A 21,475-nucleotide genomic window follows, 5' to 3' on the forward strand; every position below is an offset into this window, starting at 1 on the left:
AGAAATGCTAGATTACTTAGTGACGCTTTCACCCGTATTTCATGATCTCTTATACAAGTGCCTGCTTTTTAGTCGATTTCAATAAAATGTTGATAAGGGGAAAAAAATCAAAAAACTAGTGATCCCCACGAGGGCTCATTGGAGAATTAAACAAACAAACTCACTGCCCCCCCTCCTTCAATTCTGACTCACTAGCGACCCTGTAGAACAGGGTAAAACTGCCCCCGTGGGATTCTGAGGCTGTAACTCTGTGGGAGTAGGACACCCTCATCTTTCCCTTGTGAAGCAGCTGGTAGTTTCGAACTGCTGACCTTGTGTTTAGCAGCCCAACACGAAATCTCTACTCCAGCAGGGCTCGTGTTGGAGAATCCTAGGTAGGGTTGTTTGATTAATGGACATTCAGAAAACACAGTACTTTTTCCACCTCCCAGGTTGGGGGAATTTTGAATTACACTGTTTTGTGGGTATTTCTAAGTAGCAAAGATTGGGTGTTGGGTATTTGTAATGACAAAGATTCGATTTTGATGAGTAGATATTAGAACCATTGGTCATTCATACATAGGAATAATCTAGAATCTTAAATCTTTCTGGATTCACCTGCTACCTGGGTGAGTGGTATTGTATTTCGTTTGGGGGGTTGTTTCCTGGATTCTGTTCAGCAGGTGTTCAAGATGACTAGATTGATTCAGCAATTTCACAGAAGGTGCTTAAAGATGACTATTTTGCTGCTGCATTCCAAAGGATGAGCTTGCAAATCTTACACTTCCTAGTTGAAGAGTGACTCTGGGGGGGGCATTGCTTCTGGGAGGTGGCTGTGCTCACGCCTCTCATTGGGAGGTGACTTTGGTCTGGGGTTAGTAGTAATACGCGCTCGGTGTATGAAATTGCCATTCTCATAACGTAATTGTTTTATGCTTGTTACTGGTGGCATAATTGGTTACATATTAGTCTGCTAGCCACAAAGTCAGCGGTTCAAACCCGTCAGTCATTCCACAGGAGAAAGACGAGGAGGCTTTTTCTGTTCCTGGCGGTTATGCATTGGACTGCTCACTGAAAGGTCAGCAGTTTGAAATCACCAGCCACCCTCTCTGCAGGATAAAGATGGAGCTGTTTACTTCTGTGAGGAGTTCTGGTCTTGGAAACCCACAGGGAGAGTTCTACCCTACCCTATGGGGCTACTATGAGTCGCTCTTGAATGGATGACTGAATTTCAGTTGAGTAAAGATTTACAGCCTCATACACCCTAGGGAGCAGTTCTGCCCTGCTCTGTAGGATCACTGTGAGTCAGAATTAACTTGATGGTAGGGGTTTTTGTTTGTTTAAGTTTTAAACATCAGTATCCACATTATCCAAGATAATGAAGAAGAAAATGTAAACTATGAGGTTAACCAAGGGAAGAGTTCATTTGGGTGGGCTCTGTCATTGACACCCTGCTGGTACTGGTAGGTAAGTGCTGTTGGGTAAGCAGTGAGCTGCTAACCGAGTGGTCAGCGGTTCAAACCCAACCGCCAGTATGAGGGTAAAAAAAAATGAGGCTGTTTGCTCCTGTGAAGATTTACAGTCTTGGAAACCCTATATAGGGCGTCTGTGATGCAGAATCAACTCAGTGTCAGTGGTTTTGGCGCGTGTGTGTGTTGTGTGTGTGTGTGTGTGTGTGTCCAGTGTGCTAAGTCTCAGATTTTTCATTCTAAACGGTTATTTCTTAGCTGGTGTTTCCAGGACTATATGAAAATTGATCATTAGGTTCAAATAATGATATTAGGCCTCAGCAAGGACTCCCATGACCAACTTATTCATCAAGTAGCATTTTACCTAACATTGCTTTATTTTGGTTATCATCTCCCCCTCCCGCCCCCCCAACCTATTTAAAATGTCTCTTTTAATTTCAGATTTGTTTGAGTAGCTGGTACTTGATTAAATGTTTTTCTGGTTAATCGTAGATTCTTTGGATGGGAAGAGACCTTGAGAGGAACACTAGTTTAACCTGCAACTTCCATCAATAACCCACTTAAATCATCCCAGGTAGATCAACATTTATCCTATTTTCATAAATCCTAAGAGGTTTTGGGACCCTTTTTGATCATCTTTTCTAGAGTCTAGCCAGCATAAGTTTAATGCTATATTTGCATTTGTTTTCTCTTGTCTTATTCTCACTTTTGAGTTAAAACAGTCACTCCCTTTTCAGTATGTGTACAACCCTTTTCCCTCTGGTCAGGAGCCCTGGTCGTGTAGTGGGCTGCATGCTGGGCTGCCAACCACAAGATCAGTAATGCAAGCCCACAAGCTACTTGAAAAGAGAAACAGGAGGCTTTCTGCCACTATAAAGATTTACAGTCTCAGAAACCAACAGGGACAGTTCCACTTTGTCCGATAGGGACATTAAGAGTTGGAATCCATTTGATGGGAGTGAGCTTGGTTTTGAGTTTTTAATCTCTCAGGTACCCTGGTGGGTGCATTGGGCTGCGGTCTGCATGGTTGCTAGATCGAAACCACCAGCAGCTTGGAGGGAGAAAGGAGCTTTCAATTCCCATAAATGGTTACAGTCTTGGAAACCCACTAGAGGTCGCTATGAGTCAGCATTGACTTGATGGCAGTGAGCTGGGTTTGGGGTTGGTGACCTTGTCAGGTAAGTGTTGAACTGCTAACCTCAAGGTTAGAGGTTCAAACCCACCAGCTGCTCTGAGGGAGAAAGATGAGGCTGTCTGCGTCCATAAAGATTTGTGAAACTTCCCATACAGGTTCACTATACATTGAGGGTGACGCGATCACAGTGGGCTGGGTTGGGTGGTTGGTGGCTTGGTGGCTGGTAACTGAACTCACTGACATTGAGTCAACTCTGACTCGCTCTGACCCCTCATGACTTAATAATAGTAGCTAACTCATGAATGGAGTCCCTGAGTAATGCTACCGGTTCACACCTGGAGGTTCCAGGCCAGCTGTGGAAGAAAGGGTTGTTGATCTACTTCTGGAAAATCAGTCGCTGAAAGCCCTGTGGAGCACAGTTCTGCTGCGACACATGGAGTCTCTGTGAGTCGGCACTGTCTCGACAGCAGCCCCCAACTGGCCATCACGTATGGCGCTTTTTGAGTCCAACACTTTGTAAAGACTTTGCAAAGTGTGAGCCCTCTGTGCCTCACCATGCCTCACAATCCTGAGAGGTAGGCACTGTTAGCATTCCCACTAGATGCCGTGAAGTGACTTATCCAAGGGAATACTGAGGACCAGTTGAGAGTGGATAATCTTGTAGTACAAACGATAACTTTTTGTCAAGGGAGTAGTGCAATTATGCATTTAGTCTCTATTTTGGCTGCTTGTGATGTAGAAAGCTGCTAAGTTGTGAGCTTGGGATTTGAACCTGGGCATTTTACAGGCAGACTGTCTTCTGTTCTGTTATCACCTCCACGCTCTTGTTGTTATCCTCGCCACACTTGTCTCCAGATTAAACAGGACTGGTTTGTGTGCTCTTAATAAATCTTGTTTATCAAGTCTCAAATTGTCCCTGTGATTCTGTCGTTCTCTTTGTTTCTTCGTTTCTACATGAGAAACCTGAGCATGAAGGGTTACCTCAGGGTCTCACTGCTCTGGGTTTTGTTCCAAATTCGTATTTGTAATAGAGGGCAAATAACAACAACAACAAAAATGTATTTTCAGGGGGATGTACACAGCAAATTAGGTTCTGATTCGACAGTTTCTATTCAAATTGCTCAGTGACGATCCTTACGTTTTTCTTCTTCTTTTTTAACATGCAACTAGATCCACTTTACTAATAGTATTATTATTTTTTTTAAAAATCGTTTTATTGGGGCTTGTACAATTCTTATCACAATCCATGACACAATCCATTGTGTCAAGCACATATGTACATTGGTTGCCATCATCATTCTCAAAACATTTGCCTTCTACTTGAGCCCTTAATATCGGCTCCTCATTTTCCCCCTCCCTCCCCACTCTCCTCCCCCTCATGAACCCTTCATAATTCATAAATTATTATTATTTTGTCATATGTTACACTGTCTGATGTCTCCCCCCTGCCCTCTTCTTGGCTGTCCATCCCCCAGGGAGGAGGCTATATGTAGATTCTTGTAAACGGTTCCACCTTTCCACCCCACATTCCCTCCACCCTCCAGGCATCGCCACTCTCACCACTGGTCCTGAAGGGTCATCTGTCCTGGATTCCTTGTGTTTTCTTCTTTTTTTAATCATTTTATTAGGGGCTCATACAACTCTTATCACAATTCATACATACATCAATTGTATAGAGCACATATATACATTCGTTACCACCCTCATCATTGTCAAAACATTTGCTCTCCACTTAAGCCCCTGGGATCCTTACATTTTTCATAAGGCATCACCATGCTCTTGAGTTGTGTTCTCGTTGTTCCATTTCCTGTGTTCTAGTTTCCCAGCCCCTTGATTTTTACTTTAGAGTAACTCCTGCCCTTCTGGTCTCATATAGATGATTTTTTACTTCTTTTATTTTTTTAATTTATTTTTTATCATTTTATCGGGGCTCATACAGCTCTGACCATAGTCTACCCATCCATCCATTGTGTCGAGCACACCTGTACATGTGTCCCCTCTTTTTCATGGAGTGCCGTGTTCATGAGCACCCTACAAAACTCACGCTCGCCGTCGAGTCCATTCCGACGCATCGCTCCCTTTGGGACAATAGAACTGCCCCTGTGAGTTTCTGAGGCTGTGCGTCTGTCACCGGAGCAGAAGCCTCCTCTTCCTCCTTCCGAGGAACTGGTGGGTTTGAACTGCCCGTCTTGGCAGTGGGTAGCCCCGCACGTAACCCATCACGTCACCAGTGTCCTTCATTCTGTGTACCAATCTGTTGTTCGAATGAAAGTTGACTTAAGGGTCATTTCTGTCCGAGGTTTAAGGAATATTCTGGGGGCAGTAGTCTCAGGGTGCCCGTTAGTCTCAACTGGCCCAGTAAGTCTGGACTTGCAAACCCAACTCCCTTCACATCTCTCTCCCCGTTCATCAGGCTCCATCTCTTTCCTCCCATTCTGTCAGGTCCCTGATCAGAATGATCAACACTGGTAGCGAGGCACCATCTGGTTCTTCCAGTCTAACCAGAACCAATTTTTAAAATGCCTGACGTCATTGCCAATCAGTGGATACCTTTTTTACCTCTGTAGCTAGGAAAAGACCCTGGACTTGGTGTTTACCTAACAGGTTTGCCGTTGAAATAGTGTTGCCTATTAAGGCAAACTGCAGCTCCTGTTTCAGTGCAGGTATTCATAAGCAGAATGTGTACCCACCCATGCTGGGCTTTTACCCTCATCTTCCTGTGTGTGTCCCTGCGAGTCCTATGGGAGCACATCTACCCAGGCTTTCTTCTGGCTTAGTCACAGATTGAACTGCTCATTTTTGAAGCTCTCCAATCATCACCGAGTGCTTACTAAGTGCCTGGCTTGAGCTTGTATGTGAATTGTTTGAAATATGCAACAATCGTACACGGGAGCTTCTATTCCGATTTTGGATGAGTTTTGACATAACTATAATTTTCCAAACTTACAGAAAAAATGGCACGTGTTTTAATCAAACACTCAAAGCACAGAAATCTCAAGGATGGATTCAAGTGGATTCTGTGGTGATGGTCTGTTGTCTTCAGTTCATTCTGAGAGAATGTCTTTCACCCATGAAGGACTTAAGTGTTGCCCCCCTCCCTCATCAGTGAGAACTGTCTTGGGTACCTTTTATTGGGAGCTTCCTTAGCGGCTAACGTGGCTGGCTCCCACACAGGGTGGGTGCTTATGACTTGCTAGCCAGCACTCAAGAAGTGTGGGTGATTATGGTACAGAGAAACAGGAGTCGGGGGCCTTTTACCACCATGACTAAGAAATAGGTAGGCGAAACACATAATTTGCGATGCTTAGGTAACCCCGAGGAGCCCTGGTGATGCAGTGGGTTATATGCTGGAATACCAACCTCAAGGTCAGCGGTTCAAAACCACTAACTGCTCTCTCTACTCGAGACAAGATGAAATAGGATCTCTGAGTCAGAATTGCTCAATGGCAGTGAGTGAGTATAGTATCCTGGCTGAAAGGATTCTGGTTACCTCTCACCTGAAGCCAAAGAGTGACAGTCTCCACCCGCCCCAGGGGGGCCGTTCCTTAGGCTCTGAGTTGGAATCACAACAGTGAGTCTTTTGTTTGTTTCCGTGTGTAGATTGACACAGTGGCTGCCACAATGGACCCGAGCCCAGCAGTGGTGGTAAGGCGGGCTCAGGCAGTGTAGCCTTCTGCTGTGCACTGGGTCACTGGGAGTTGCAACAGCACAACTTGGGAGGAACTTCAAGGGGTGGAGAAAGCTGAAAGGGTAAAATGGACGGCTTTTAAGAATGTCGGTTCTTACACAGGTTTGCTCTGTGGTGAGGGATGTGCCTGTTAACATTCCCACTCATGGCACCCTCGAGGACAAAGTGGAACTGCTCTGTTAGGTTTCCAAGACTGGAACTCCGTAGGGAATTGGAGGGTCACATCTTTCTCCCACGAATCGGCTGGGGGCTTTCAAACCACAGAACTTTGCAGTCAGCAGCTGGGTGCTTAACCACTGAGCTACCATGTCTCCTCAGCCTTCCAGCACCTCCCCCAAAAGTAAGCCTAGATTTTGGGAGCCTTTTCAGTGGTCACCTTCAGGAGAGGTCCTGGACTGAATTGTGTCTTCCCCAAATCGGTATCAATTAGGCGAGGCTACGGTTCCAGTAGTGTGTGGTTGCCCTCCGGTTCCTGAGGTGCTGTCAACCTGACCTCTGCTGGTGGGGAATGAGGCAGGGGTAGGGTGGGAGGCCCTACCCTTCTGAAGCCACCCCCTTGAGCCTAGATAAAGGGGGTTTCCCTGGGGCGTGGCCTCAGTACTATCAAGATAAAGAAAGGCCCCCAATCCAAGCAAGTGCTTTGGACCCTGAGCTGAGAAATTTCTAGACCCAGGGAGCTCTGGAGGAATGCCAGGCCCCTAGATGTAGACAGATGATAAGAACCTTTCTCTCGGAAGCGCAGAGAAAGGCCGATGGTCTGAACTTGTGACCACCTCACCCCAGAAGCTGACTTGTTGACGCCACTGCCTGTGTCATTTCTGTTAGGGCAGCACTAAAGCCCTGAGAAGACAGGTCTGCCTGGTCAATGGGCTCCCACCTTTGTAGCCACCTTTTAGCGACCCTCTCTGGAAACGACAAGCCTGTTCCTCCGATAGAGGTGTGAGCCTGTCCAGTGTGAGTGAAAGGAATAGTTGCTGTCTTCTGACCAATGGAGAAGCCCAGCACTTGTGGGCTTCAAGTGACCGTCAAAGCGATGAAATGCAGCTCCCAATTAGAGCTGATTGTAATAATTAAAAACACTTGGATTTCATTAAGGATGAGAAGATCACAAATTATTTGGAAAGCATCCTTTCCAGTCATGCCTAATGGCTTCCGAGACATGGGCACTTTCTGAAGCCAGCTGTAAGGGGCTTCTTTGCCATTTACATGCTAATGGAAATCTGGAAAGGAAGGCTCTCTTCTGAAATTTCCAGGGTTGTTTTTATTACGTGTCAAGTTGTAAACAGCCATCGGGTGACAGGTATTTTCTCTCTTTGTCTTCTATTGAGCTAATTAGTAATTTACACTCTAGGAGCATCTCCCCCCACCTCACTGTGCTGCCTTCCTCACAGCCAGGGCTCCCGGATGATTGGGGGCAGCCAGATGATTGGGGGGCAGACATTGGTTAGCACAGGAGAAGGATCCGGGGTAAAAGGCTTTTTTGTGTGTGGCGATTTTAGAAATGTACAGGCTTTTGAACACATCCTCCCTCCCCTCCCCCACTCCCTAATTCAAATGGGAGGGCTGTGACCTCCTATAATCCAGAGCTCCCGCCTTGGGTGCCATGTTTGATTGTTTTCTACTCCGCCCCCCACCTGAATGTTGTGGGATTTGAGGAGGATTAGCCAGGCCTTCTGGCAGAGTTTGGAGCTCAGGACGCTCTCCCTCCCCGCAGCAGGATACAGAGCTTCTGGTCATTGTCTTGGGAAGTCAGTGTTGTTTTTCGGGCCTGCAAAGAAAGGAAGGGCTGGGAAAGCAGCCCTGCCGCTTTTCTAAGACACCCATGTCCCTCCAAAGGAAGACCCAGCCTTCCCCCGGCGTCAGCTTTTTCAGAATGCAGCAGCGAGTGATGAGAGCCTGGCTTTAGTGCTCGGCCACCTCAGAGCTCCGTGCCCTCCTCCCACCTGCTGTACGGATGGCTCCGGAGTGGGAAAGAAGATGTGTCCTGTCGGTCATGTACTCTGCTGGCGTGGCTGTGCCACGTGGGCGTGTTCCAGTAGCAAGAGCTCTTCTGGACTGAAATAAAGCCCCTGGGGTCACTGAGTTTTGTGAAGAAGACACATTCCGAGGTAAATCCTAGGGAGGATGGAGAGACGTGGATGCTTTTGAGCCCAAACCCTCCAGAAAGCCAGGCTCTTGCAGTGGGTGTGCTGCTGGGTACTAATTGATCAGAACAGTCAGGTCCCAGCCCCCATGGAAGCTGATTGGATTTCCCCCTGACAAGCTGTTACCTGGAGATGGCCACAAAGAAAGTCAACTAGGAAAGCGTGTGGCCAGCGTGGCTCAGCCGTCCTTGCTCATAGTGTAACTGTAGACGTGTGACCCTGGACTGTGGCGTAGCCAAGTATTCCTGGACTAAGGGCTTCTCAGTGCCTTCAGCTCGCAGAGAGGATGTGGTGCTGCTCCCAGTGCTTGTTTTATCAACTGGAATGCTACTACGCCCCAGATGACTGGGCAGTGCTAACATCATTCCCTCTCGCCTTTTCTGTACCAGTGTGTTAATTATACTGGATACTTATGGCTCAATAGTAAGCACACACTAAGGAACCCTGGTGGCCCACTAGTGAAGCACTCAGATTGCCAGCCAACATGAAAGTCTGAACCCACCCCGTGATTCCAGGGGAGAAAAGGAGGTGATGTGTGTCTATAAAGATTACAGCCCAAAAAACCCGGTGGGGCAGTCCTGCCCCATCACATGCGGTCACGCCTGTGTGTGAATTACAGCTGGTAACAGCAACTTAACAAGAACCTTAACCTCTCTGGAGGAGGCCAAAGTTCAGATTAATGAGCAATATTAAAGATAAAGTAACATATCAAAGTGGACGGATCACACACAGGTGTTATGAGTAAGTTTAAGAAGGCTGTGGCAGGGAGGGTTGGTGGACCTCCTCCTCTCACTTCAGAGGGAACAGATCAACATCAGCCTAACACTGATCGCTGTGCAGTGGAAGTCAGACATTCTCCCTCGGGCCAACCTCGCCATCTGTTTGGATACTAGCCATCCCTTCCACAGCATGACCTCCCTACCGACCTCATGGCAGTGGCCACACAGAGTTACAGTATGGGGCTCACCTGGGTAACAGGTTACATGTAATTCAGGAACAGGAACAACTCAGAATACATTTCTTCGGGCAGTTCAACTTCTCAGCCGTGTCTGCAAGGCAAGTTTCTCTCCCTCTCACTCCCTTTTCTTAGCCTCTGTTTGCTCTTCAAGCAAGAGTTAGAAAGCTCTTTAGCTCTGGCAGCAGGTGCCTGGAGGGGCCCCACCCTGCCACTCACACTAATCTCTTGGCTTTGCGGCTGCCATTTCTCTGCTGCTTGCCATCTTCTGCTGCCTGTGCTGTTGTAGCTCTTTCTGTCTCCTGGGCCTAAGAGGTTCTCAGCGCAGGGACTCTGGCGCGCAGAAGGACAGTCTCAGTTCCCAGCTCTTCTTTCTGAGTAACAGTGACGTTCCCTCTTCCTACCTCTGGGATGGAAAAACTGACCATTCCCATCATTACGGTTCCATACATCTCATTTGCATGTTAACAATCTGTCCAGTCCTCTTGCTGAGCCATAAGCACCTTCTTTGCATCATCTTCCCCCAGTCACTGTGTAGGAGTTATAAGGCCATGATGGATAGTTAATTCATAGCACCCACTGCAATTTAGTAAAGAGGACAGTGGGTACATGACTGGAATTAAATACGTTCTTTTAAAGCAGTGCTTCTCCACCTTCCTAATGCCCTGACCCGTTAATACACTTCCTCGTGTTGTGGTGACCCCAACCATAACATTCTTTTCTTTTTTTCTCATAACATTATTTTCATTGCTACTTCATCACTGTCATTTTGCTACTGCTACAAATCGGGACCCTGTAAAAGGGTTGTTTGAGCCTCAAAGGAGTGGCAACCCACAGGTTGAGAACTGCTGTTTTAAGCCTCTAAAGCATATGGTATAACTTTGGGAAACAGGTAACAATGTAGTTCAAGGGAAAGGTAAAAGTGCTTTCATGAAAAGATTAGACTGATTTGTGGTGGCCATCACTAGATACCCTGTGCTAAATTCTGAGGTTGATTAAACATGACCACTCTCCTCAGTTATACTGTTAATGTGCTGCTTGCCCTCTCCCCTCAATTCTGAAGGCTATTCCTATTAGCCTATGGCTAATCAGAAATTGAAAATTAATTCAAGCCATAAATGCAGTAATCCTAATGATTTAAATAAATCTAAAATAAAAATATAATCACCACTTTTTGCTTAGGTTACAAAGGCTGAGGCGAGCCAGTACTGGGTGAGGCAGCCGGGACTCAGACCATTGGGAATGTAAGATTTCTTGGAGGCAAATTTGGCAGTGTCTATTAGAATTTACAAATCTGTGTGCCCTGAGGTTCAACAACTCCACTAATAGGAATTTGTCTTACAGATAAATTCATTCACTTGCATGTAAGTAAAAGCTCTTCTTTAGAACAGTTTTATTACAGTGAAAACGTAACATGCTCCTCCCCACAAAAAACAACCCCCCCACCCCCTCCCTCAGTATCTGAGATGTCTATCAGGTACTAGTTAAATAATTTATGATGGGTCTGCACAATGGAATACCATTTAGCTGTTGAGACTGCAGTAGATCTCTTATGTGCTGATATGCGAAGATGCCATTACGTAAGATATATATATCACATTATACACACAAACTCAATCACATTCTATTCCTATTTTTATAAAATACAAGAACTGGGATTAGGTTGTTCCTTTTTGAGAACCAAGAAATACTTTTTCTCTATATACTGTTAAAACATACTGCCGTTGGGTTGATGCTTATGTTGTCAGAAGCCATCGAGTCAGTTCTGACCCATAGTGACCCTTCGCACAGCAGAAGGGAACATGGCCCAGTCCTATGCCATCCTCACAATTGTTCCTTTGCAGGAGCACACTGTTGTACCTACAGTGTCAATCCTTCTGGTTGACGGCCTTCCTCTTTTTCATTGCCCCTCTACTATCCTAAGCATGAAGATTTTCTCTGGGACGTGGCTCTCCTGACAACATGTCTAAAGTGTGTAAGATGTAGTCACTCTGCCCTTGCCTCTAAGGGAAGCACTCTGACCATACTTCTTCTAAGACAGATTTGTGACCCTATATGCTATTTTCAAGATTGTAAATCTTTATGGGAGCCTTTCTCCCACGGGGTGACTTGATGGTTTGAACCACCAACCTTGTGGTTAGCAGCCCAACACTTACCCCACAGTGCTACCAGGGCTCTTTGATATACCTCTACAGGCCCATGAAGATGGGGCTCACTGAGCACATCTCCATGACAGTGTAGGAGTTTAAGGAAAGAGTAGAGGTTGGCTAGAGGCAAGAATGGCTTCATTCAGACAAGGTTGACATCAGGGATGAGAACTAGGATGACAGAAAGGGGCATCTAGTGGAAGTTGAGACTCTTCGGTGTAGGTTTTAGAGGCAATGGTAGAGAGCCTACGTTTGATTTGAGAGTTGATCTGTAACTTGGAAATGATAATAGTATGTCATCCTTTGGGTCATTGTGAGGATTAACTTCAATCATGCATATACAGTGTTTACAACAGAGTGGCATGTACTAAGTGCTCAATGTTAGCTATTGAATGATTTTATTAGCTTAATGTTATTTCATGAAAAGATACATTCTGTAAGCTTCTTTAAATTAATGGTTTATCTCTTATTATATGCAACTGCCCCCCCAAACTTGAGTCCCTTTGATCGTAATTAACAGCTCTTCTGTTGGTTACCTATGATCCTCCCACCAACTAACACTTAGTATCAAGGTATGAACTGCTGGTGGAATTTACATAAGAGAGCCAACAGTTTACTAGTTTTCTCTAAACATTTTGGGTTTGTGGCATTTTATTACAATTGTGAGATAATTTAAAAATAGGGGGCTAGGTAATTTGGGGGAACAGGCCCAAATGCCTTCTCTGTGCTCAGGAGATGTGGACTAGCTCTGTCACTTACACTGAATGTGTTAATCAGTTTTTGTTAGCAGTGTGGTGTAATGAGCACATTAGCTACAACACCTACGTTGGCAGCCAGCAGTCTGCTTGTGAAATCTTTCAGAAAACAGAAATCTGGTGGGAAGTGTTCCTGAGCAGTTGAAATGTTTGTTTGTTTTTTAATAAAGTAGAAAAAAAATCTCCTTCAAAATGCAATTGTTTCCTTTACGTCGGATCGGAAGCCAGGGTGGCCCAGTGGGATGAGTATAGGGCTGCTAACCCACAGGGTTGGCCGTGCAAACCCACCAGCTGCCTCACGGGAGAAGGACGTGGTCTGTCTGCTTCCGGGGAGGGAGGGAGAGCCAGCCCGGGCAAGCAGGTGGAGCAGTTCTAGTGAGCTCTTGTGGCTCACCCTGCATCTCGATAGACCCAGCCTCCAGGGGCCAGACTGAAGAAAAAAAAGCTTATTCTAATAAATGTTTTCATCTTATGATATTCATCTAGCATACCGCTTCCCCAAACTTATTTAGCTTACAATCCCCTTTTACCAGGGCAAAAATAATTTATTTTTTGAATTGCCCCCCTGGCAATGAACAATGTTTGTGCTATAGCTCATGATCCATGACAACCTGTCGGTATCTACTTTTGTAGCCCTCCTGAATCCCATTGGGTGGTATCGCCCACTTTGGGACACGGATTTAACATAACAGCTCATTAATAGTCTGCTATTTTAAGAATGATGTTAACCTTTTTTGGGGGGTGTATGTGTTTTAATGTCTTTTCTCTCTTTCATAGCCAGTTAACATATAGTTTTTGAGGTTTAACCCCCAAGAAACCCATCAGCAGAAGTTCCAAAAATATTCACATTGAAGCATAGTACCTGGCACTGCAGAGGTGCTCAGAAACAGCACAAGTAAACTCACTACCATCAAGTTAACTCACGGTGACCCCCAGGGGGTTCCGAGACTGTAACTGTTTATGGGAGTAGAATGCCAGTCTTTTTTCCCTCAGAAATGCTGGTGGTTTTCAACTGGGGCCCATGTGGATCACAGCCCAACATATAACCACTACTCCAGCAGGGCTCCTTTAAGCTTTTATTGAGTAAATAAATGTATGAATGAAAAGTATTTTCCCCCCTGAATTTTCGCTTCATATTCCTTGATTCGAATAGGCTTGCGTTGATTGGTGTGTGACGTTATCTTATTCAGCTTATGAATACAGCCTCAGTTCTTGTGCCCACAGGTACCCCTTTTTAATGTGCTTGACACTCGGTATAGAACTTTAAAAATTATGTAGTGATTTTTTTTTGGTATGTGCGTTTTTAGTTAGAAAAATTCTCATTGCACGTCACTGTTGCAGAACTTGCCTACAATTTTCTTCCTGTAAAAATATGGTAGCTCCTGCTCCTCTTTTGACGTTTTTTCACTCAGTGCTGTTTGAAACTCTGTATAAGGTTGCACGTACTTGGAGCTAATTGCTCCTACCTGCCACCTAGTAGTATTCCGTGGTGGCACCCATCCCCATAGCGATGGGCACCTAGGATACCACAAACACTGCCACCGCCACCACCAGTCTTGTTCACGCCCCTTTTGGATGCCACTGAGAACCTCTCTGGGATTGCAGCTCAGGATTGGCACTGTGGCATAGATAGTGTCAGATTGCTCAGTGACCTTGTCACTTTAACCCCCCCAAGCACTGCATGCCCACGACCTCACCAACACTTGGTATGTCCACACTTCTAATATGTCTCGTTCAGCAATGGCGCATTTTAATTTCTGCTTTCTCATGACTGGCCTTCGGTGAATTGCCTCTTTACTTCCTTAGTGTTTCCTGTATTTTTCTCGTGGCTGACGTCTGAGTCCACAAAACCCCAAACCAAACTCGCTGCCCGTGGGATGCTGACTCCTAGTGACCAATGGGACAGGGTAAAACTGCCCCTTCGGGTTAGCAGCCCAGTGTGTGCCCACTGTGCCCACAGGGCTCCTATGTGATTCCACAGGTGGTGCACATTGCCAAGCACTGGATTACTCACTGAGGCACCCTGGTGGTGTAATGGGTTGTGAGGTTGGCTTTCTGACTGCAGTGTCCGCGGTTCGAATCCACCAGCAGCTCTGCAGAAGAAAGATGAGTCCTTCGGCCTTAGTAAAGACTTACAGCCTCAGAAACCCAAAGGGTGGTTCTGTCCTGTCCTGTAGCGTTGCTATGAATTAAAATCGACTTGATGGCAGTGGCTTTTGAGTGGGACAGCTAATGGAAAGCTTAGTGGTGCATACCCACCTGGAGGAGCCTCAGATTCCAGGTCTAGCGCCCTGCTCCTGTGAGCTCGCAGCCCTGAAAACCCTGTGCTGTTCACGTCCACTCTGGGCACAGGCCGCCACGGGCTGGGATCAGCTCCCCAGCAACCATCACCATCGGTCTGTCTGTCTCTCTGCCTGCCTGCCCGCCCGTCTTTGGCCGTCCTTTTACAGCTTTCTCTGGTATTCTTTTTGGAACAGAAATGTTGTCAAGTCTATCAGAGAGTTAATGGAAGTAGATCTGTGCACACTCATGTTCATCGCAGCAATGCTATTCACAAAAGCAAGAGGATGGAAACAAGCAAAATGCCCATCGATGGCACCTGTGTACACAGTATGGTGTCTACACACAGTGGGACTCTACCCAATGTTAGAGAAGAATGGATGGATGAAACAGCTCATGACCTAGGTGAACCTGGAGGACATTGCCATTAGGAAACAAGTCAATCACAAAAGGACAAATACTTGGTGAGACATTGTGGAATGTCAGGAGCAGAGGTACCCACTCAAGGAAGCATCCTTTGATGGTTATCAGGGGAAGGAGGGTAAGTTACTGGCTAGAGCAGTGGTTCTCAACCTTCCTAATGCCACGACCCTTTTAAAACAGTTCATGTTGTGGTGACCCCCCCCAACCATAAAATTGTTTTTGTTACTACTTCATAACTAATTTTGCTACAGTTATAAATCGGGCAACCCCTATGAAAGGGTCTGAGATAGTTTATTGTGCCAGCCTGGCTGATAAACACAAGTGGGATTAACTGAAGGGTGGAGAGATAAATGGCTCGGTGAGCCTCGCCTTTTTTGTCTCTCGCTCTTTGATCATTGGACCAGTGTGCGGCTGCCTTGCTTGTTCTGTGCCTCAATTTGCAGGCTACACTACCTGTGGGACGCCTAGCCTATGAACTGTGTCGCTGTAAGTTGAGGTCCCTTTAAGACATCTCTGGAGCTGGGGACTGGCGGTTGGTGACCTGGCTGACAGTTGGTGACCTGCCTTCTGATTGGCTGCTGTGCTGAGATAGCCTAGCTCTCTCTCTATAGAGGAAGACCTGGCAGCAGACTAAACTTGAAGGACTGCTAGTCTCTCACAACTCTCTCATGTGAGTGAGTTGCACTGAGCCATTTGTACTGCTTTATAATTTAACTGTTCATTTCTTGTATTATATATTTATCTGTATATGATTTAACAGTTCATTTCTTGTTATATATCTAATTATCTTTATAAATAAATATATTGAGTTATCAACAATTTGGTTTTATCTCTCTAGAGAACCCTGCCTAACACAGGGTCGTTCAGCCCCTCTGTGTTGAGAACTTTCGACCCACAGGTTGAGAACCGCTGGGCTAGACGGTATGCTTGTTAATTTGGGTGAAGGGGAAGACAATGTACAGTAAGTGGGAGGTTAGCCAGAAATGATGGAGGCAGAGCAAGACACTGGGGAGAGTGTAAGTTATAGGCAATAGAGGTGAGTACTGCTATATACACACACCTGCAGTAGCAGTCATCTGTGAGGACGTGCATGGATAGACATGAAGGCTGAATGGGCGTGAGAGGATGAGTGAGAGTATACTCCAAAATACATACTAGACATAGGTGTGACAAAGGGTGTTTTTATGTGGATATTTACCTTTGCAATAAATATATCTATGAAGATGATGGAGCATGCAGGGGACAAAGCTAGGAACATTTTGTACACGGAACCAAACCTTCAAGGAATGAGTCATGGGGCCTAGGAGCTCAGGACCATGGTCTGGTGGAGCCCAAAGTTAATTGGTATAACAGTCCACAAACACAATGCTTGGCATCCTGCGCCGGGGTCCTCCAAGCTCGTGATCAGCCATCTAAGGTGCTACTACTGGTCTCTTCCCATCCACAGAGAGGAAGAGCGAAGAAAACCAAATGCATGGAAGCAATTAGTCCATCACTGCCAGTCTGGTCCCCACAACTCTGAAACCAGAAGAACTAGGTGCCCAGCCATCATTGCCACCTGCTCTGAGCCACCTGCTCTGAGCGGGAGAGAGATGTAGAACAAAACGCAGAAATTGTAAAGATGACCAGGCTTACTAGACAGAGATGGAAAATGGCAGCACCCTTGAGACTATGGCCCTTGGTCAGCCCTCAAGTCAAGAAATCAACTCACCCCACTGGCCTAAAAGGGAGCATAGTACCAAGGTGTTCTGCAGCACAACTTCGAATATTCGACTTGCCCAAGGACAAAGTTCAGAAGGGCTCCCATGGAGGAGGACCGGAAATGGATAACGGGGAGGAAGGGAGAGAAGCGATGTTCATTTGTGGGGGTTGCAATTAATGACACAAAACGTGTCTGAACGGTTAAATGGAAAACTGATGTGCTCTGAAAAACTACCCAATTCACAATAGAAATGATGTACATAAAAGGGTTTTAGAAAAGTCTGGGGATTTTCCATTATCTGTTCATTTTGTTTTCCCATGATCATTTTGGATCCCGTTTATCTATTTTCTGCCCGTTTTGGACTTGGTTCCCCCGATCTCTTCCCCATATTTCTTCCCTTTACCTCTATGGTTTTCTTCCTTTCCCACTAAGTCTTCAGTGTCTCAGAGTGACCTTCGTGAGATTGGGATCCCATGTGCTTTATGTTTCTCCACAGGAAATGCCTAATCTTCTCAACACCATCTACTAAACCCGTGGTTCTCAACCTTCGCAGTGCCACGACCCTTTCATACAGTTCCTCATGTGGTGGTGACCCTCAACCAGAACATTATTTTTGTTGCAACTTCATAATTGTAATTTTGCTACTGTTATGAACCAGGTGACCCTTGTGAAAGGGTCGTTCAACCCCCAAAGGAGTCGCGACCCACCGGTTGAGAACCACTGTACAACTTAACTGTCTACGCTCTCCAGTTGATCTGAGGTGACACCGTTATTGTAAATCGAGTTTTCTTTTTGTACTCACGAGTCTGTTTAGGAGCTCTGTGTTCCGATCCGCTAGTTCATTTGCCTCCCAGTTTCTCAGGGGGGCACTGGTGGCACTGTGGGTGTGCTGCTCAGTCATTGTGATATTTTGAGACTCCACTCATTTCCAGTCACCCCCGAGATCAGAGCCTATGGTTTATTATTATTATTATTGAAAGATCATTTTATTGGTGGCTCTTACAACTCTTATAGCAATCCCTACATTAGTCGTATCAAGCACACTTGTACATATGTTGCCAACATTCTTTTCTAGACAGTTACTTTTTTTTTTCCAGCCAGTTTGTTTCATTGACGTGCACACCTGTGTCTTGACCGCCTACTTGCGCAGTGGGTACAGCCAGCCGCTCCTTCCGCGGCTACTTCCTGGTCTTCAGGTGCAGCGGCGGCGCTTGGCCCGCAGACCCCGGCTTGTCTTTCTTATCCTGGTCGAACTGCCTCCGGAGTTTCTCCTTCTGGGTCTGGCTGATGACGGTGAGAACTCCAGCCGTGGATTTGCGGACAACTCGGATTTTGGAGAGCTTGCACACGCGCACCTGCGACAACCCCACCTGCAGGTCGTCCAGCGGTTTGAGCAGCGCTTCCTGCTCCTCGAAGGTCCGGGCCTTAATCTTGGCTGTAGGATCCTGCCCAGGGAAAGAGACTAGACATTTACTTTCTGTTGAGCCCTTGGCGTCAGCTCCTCTGGTTTCCTGCTCCCAAGACCCTGTGTTGATACCGTGCTTACTGCTCTTGCTTCAAAGTATTTCTCAATAAAGGTAGGATAAATTCCCGCCCTGGGCTCTTTCTCAGAAAGACAGGCTTATTCCTCATCCTTCCTTAGAAGGTGCCCTTGGTGGTGCCGTGGTTAAGCTCATGGCCTCCACCTGAAAAGTGGGTTTGCAAGTCCTCTTTGGTGAGGTGTCTAGTCAAGCCATTTGCCCATTTCATGATCTTGTCATTGCTAAGCTGTTGAAGTTTTCTATATAGTTGGCTAGCTAGTGCATGTCTTTTTGCTTTTTCAGTAAAGCCTTTTGATGAACACGAGTTTTATTTTTATGAGGTCCCTTTTATGTTATTGCCGTTGTGCTTCTGTTTCTAGACAATCCGTTTTTGAAAGCTAGGGGTGACAGGGAGCGGGGAGGGAGGGGAAACAATGAGGAGCTGATGCCAGGGGCTTGGGTGGAGAGCAAATGTTTTGAGACTGATGAGGGCAATGAATGCACAAATGTGCTTTACACAACTGATGTATGTATGGATTGTGATAAGAGTTGTATGAGCGCCTAATAAAAGGATTTAAAACAAAAAAAAGAAAGAGGGGTGACAGCAGTGTCCTTGCTTGTTGTTCTGATAGGTTTATGATTTCAGTCAGCGTGTTTAGGCCCGTAATCCATATTGAATTTGTTTTGGGGTCCTGGCTCAGCCTTCTGCATGTAGAAATCTAGTTTTTCCAGCACTGTGTATTGAAGAGACTCTTTTTCCCCATTGAATGCACCTACCACCCTCATCAACAATCAGTTGACCATAGGAGTGTGGGTCTGTTTCTGGACTGTTGGTTCTATTCCATTGTTCTTTTTATGCCAGTGCCAGGCTGTTTTGATGACTGTTGCTGTGTAGTATGTTTTAAAATCAGCAAGTATGCATCTTCCTACTTTGATCTCTATCAGCATTGTTTTATCTCTTCAGGGCCTCTTGTCATTCTCTATAAAGTAGAGCACTGGTTTTTCTGTTTCTCTCAAGAAGGCTGTTGGAATTTTGGTGAGGATTGCATTGAATCTATTGACTACTAGGTAGTATTGACATATTAATATTAAGTCTTCCAATCCATGAACACAGAACATCTTTCCATTTACTTCTATCTTCTTCAATCCTTCTCAGCAGCGTTTTATAATTTTCAATGTATAAGTCTTCCACATCCCTGTTTTAATTTATTCCTAGATGTTTTGTTTTCTTAGATGCTATTGTAAATGGAATCATTTCCATAACATCCCTTTCAGATTCATCATTAGGAGCCCTGGTGACGAAGTGAATACCTGTTGGGCTGCTAACTCCAAGGTCAGCAGTTTGAAACCACCAGCTGCTCCACAGGAGAACGATGAGGCTTTCTGCTCCCATAACTAGTCCAGGGGTAATGTTAGTCTGTCTTCTCAGGTTGATATGAGGCAGATTCAACTCCCGGGCAATGATTTTGTGTGTTGAGGTTTTGACTGGTGTATTAGAAACCCAGCTGATTTTTGTTTGCTGCTCCTGTGCCCTGCACTTTTTGCTGAATTCCTCTATTAGCTCTCGACGCTTTTCTGGGGAGTCTTTGGAATGTTTTTTAAAGTACTGATTTGGGAATAGAGGAAGGCAAGTGCCCTTATGGTGGTACAGTGAACTAGATACCACGTGCGTGCATCTCAGAATCCCAGAGAACGTCAGGCAGCAGTTGTTTACAATTGCATGTGAACCCACCTTTTACTTGGCTCAGTCTGTAGGAAGGGATGAGCAACTGACTCGAAATGCTGCTCAATGTTTCCCAGAACCAGCACGACTTTAGACGTTTCATTTCTGACCAAAATGCGACTCAATCTTTGTGAGATAAGTTTGTCATCTTCTTGACTGAGTGAAAAAAAATTTTACTTTAAGGGATTGACTTAGCTGAGAACCGTGAACTTTTTCCAATAACACCCTAATAAGTTAAAATGTCTCCTATACTTTTTTATTGTTTGCTCGTTTTGTGGTTATGCTGACATTTGACTGAGTATCAGAAAAACAGTATTTCATGCTTTTAACTTTTTTGAGACAAAACCACAAAACTTTCCAAATTCTTTGATTTTGTTAGATTCTTTCTGTAGCGTTCTTTTTCTTCCCTTGGATTTTCATTTATGTATTTTTCATTCAACAAGTATTGGCATAGCTGTGCTTTGGGCTGCGAGCCGTACGATCCACAGTTTGAAACTAGCAGCCACTCCTCGGGTCTCTGTGAGTTGGCATCGACTCTGTGCAGTGAGCTTGGGTTATTTTGTGGCACAGTGAACTGGAATGTGTTCTAGGTGCAGAGATTTGGTGGCAACAAGATAGAAAAGCGTGCTGCTCTCACAGTGCCTGCATTGTCGTGAAGGGAAGCAGCTGTAAGGAATGAGTAAACACACAGTTGGATCCGGTTGAAATAAGGTGATAGAACAGGGATTGGATCAACAAACTGACCACAAGCCAACTATCTGCCCCTACCCTTCCCTGTGTGTGTGTGTGTGTGTGTGTGTGTTGTATGTTTTGAATTGTACTGGGGTTAATTTTTAAAAACCCACCCTTTTTATTGTAAACCGGGTGAAACTTTACCGAGCAAATCAATCATTCTTACATTTTACCCAATATTGATCGCAGTCCCCACAGTGTAATGCGCCTTATCCATTCCATCCCATTCCCTCTCTCCTTCCATTGCTTCCTCCGCCCTCACCCACTCAGTGTTGTCCTGGGGTAAATGCTGTCCTTTTCATCTCAAATGGTTGATTTTGTCATGGTGTGTGCACCTCTGTAGTGTCATCGTTCTGTCTATTGTTTGGCTGAAATATTGAGCTACAGAGCTGAATTCCGTTCCAGGCTTACAGATGGAGTAAAAGCCATTCTCCCTGGGATTCCACCAATCTCCCCTTGGCCAGTCAGCCTGGTCTTTTTCATGATTTCTCCCCAGGATCTCAGAATTCAGTCTCTCCTTCCACGGGAGCTGGTGGTGGTAGCTGGGCACCCTTCTGTTCTTCTGTTCTCAGGGTCGCGGAGACTAATGCGTGAGTGATCCATTCATCTATTGGGTTAGTTGGGGAGAATCTTGTTTTTAGATGTGATCTCTAAACCTTTTTAAATCTTTTTTTTGTGCTCTTTTACATTTTATTTTATTTTTTTACATCATTTTATTAGGGGCTCATACAACTCCTATCACAATCCATACACACATCAATTGTGTAAAGCGCATTTGTACATTCATTGCCCTCATCATTCTCAAAACATTTCCTCTCCACTT

General features: G+C 45.5%; 1 pseudogene; it reads right to left on the reverse strand.

Moving 5' to 3' along the window:
• LOC115871186 overlaps window positions 1–21,475 on the reverse strand; it is a 76,218-nt pseudogene that overhangs the window by 3,756 nt on the left and 50,987 nt on the right.

Source organism: Echinops telfairi, unplaced genomic scaffold, assembly GCF_000313985.2.
Source record: "Echinops telfairi isolate 266 unplaced genomic scaffold, ASM31398v2 ScPeMD7_3533;HRSCAF=4204_1, whole genome shotgun sequence".
In the NCBI taxonomy this organism is placed as follows: domain Eukaryota; kingdom Metazoa; phylum Chordata; class Mammalia; order Afrosoricida; family Tenrecidae; genus Echinops; species Echinops telfairi.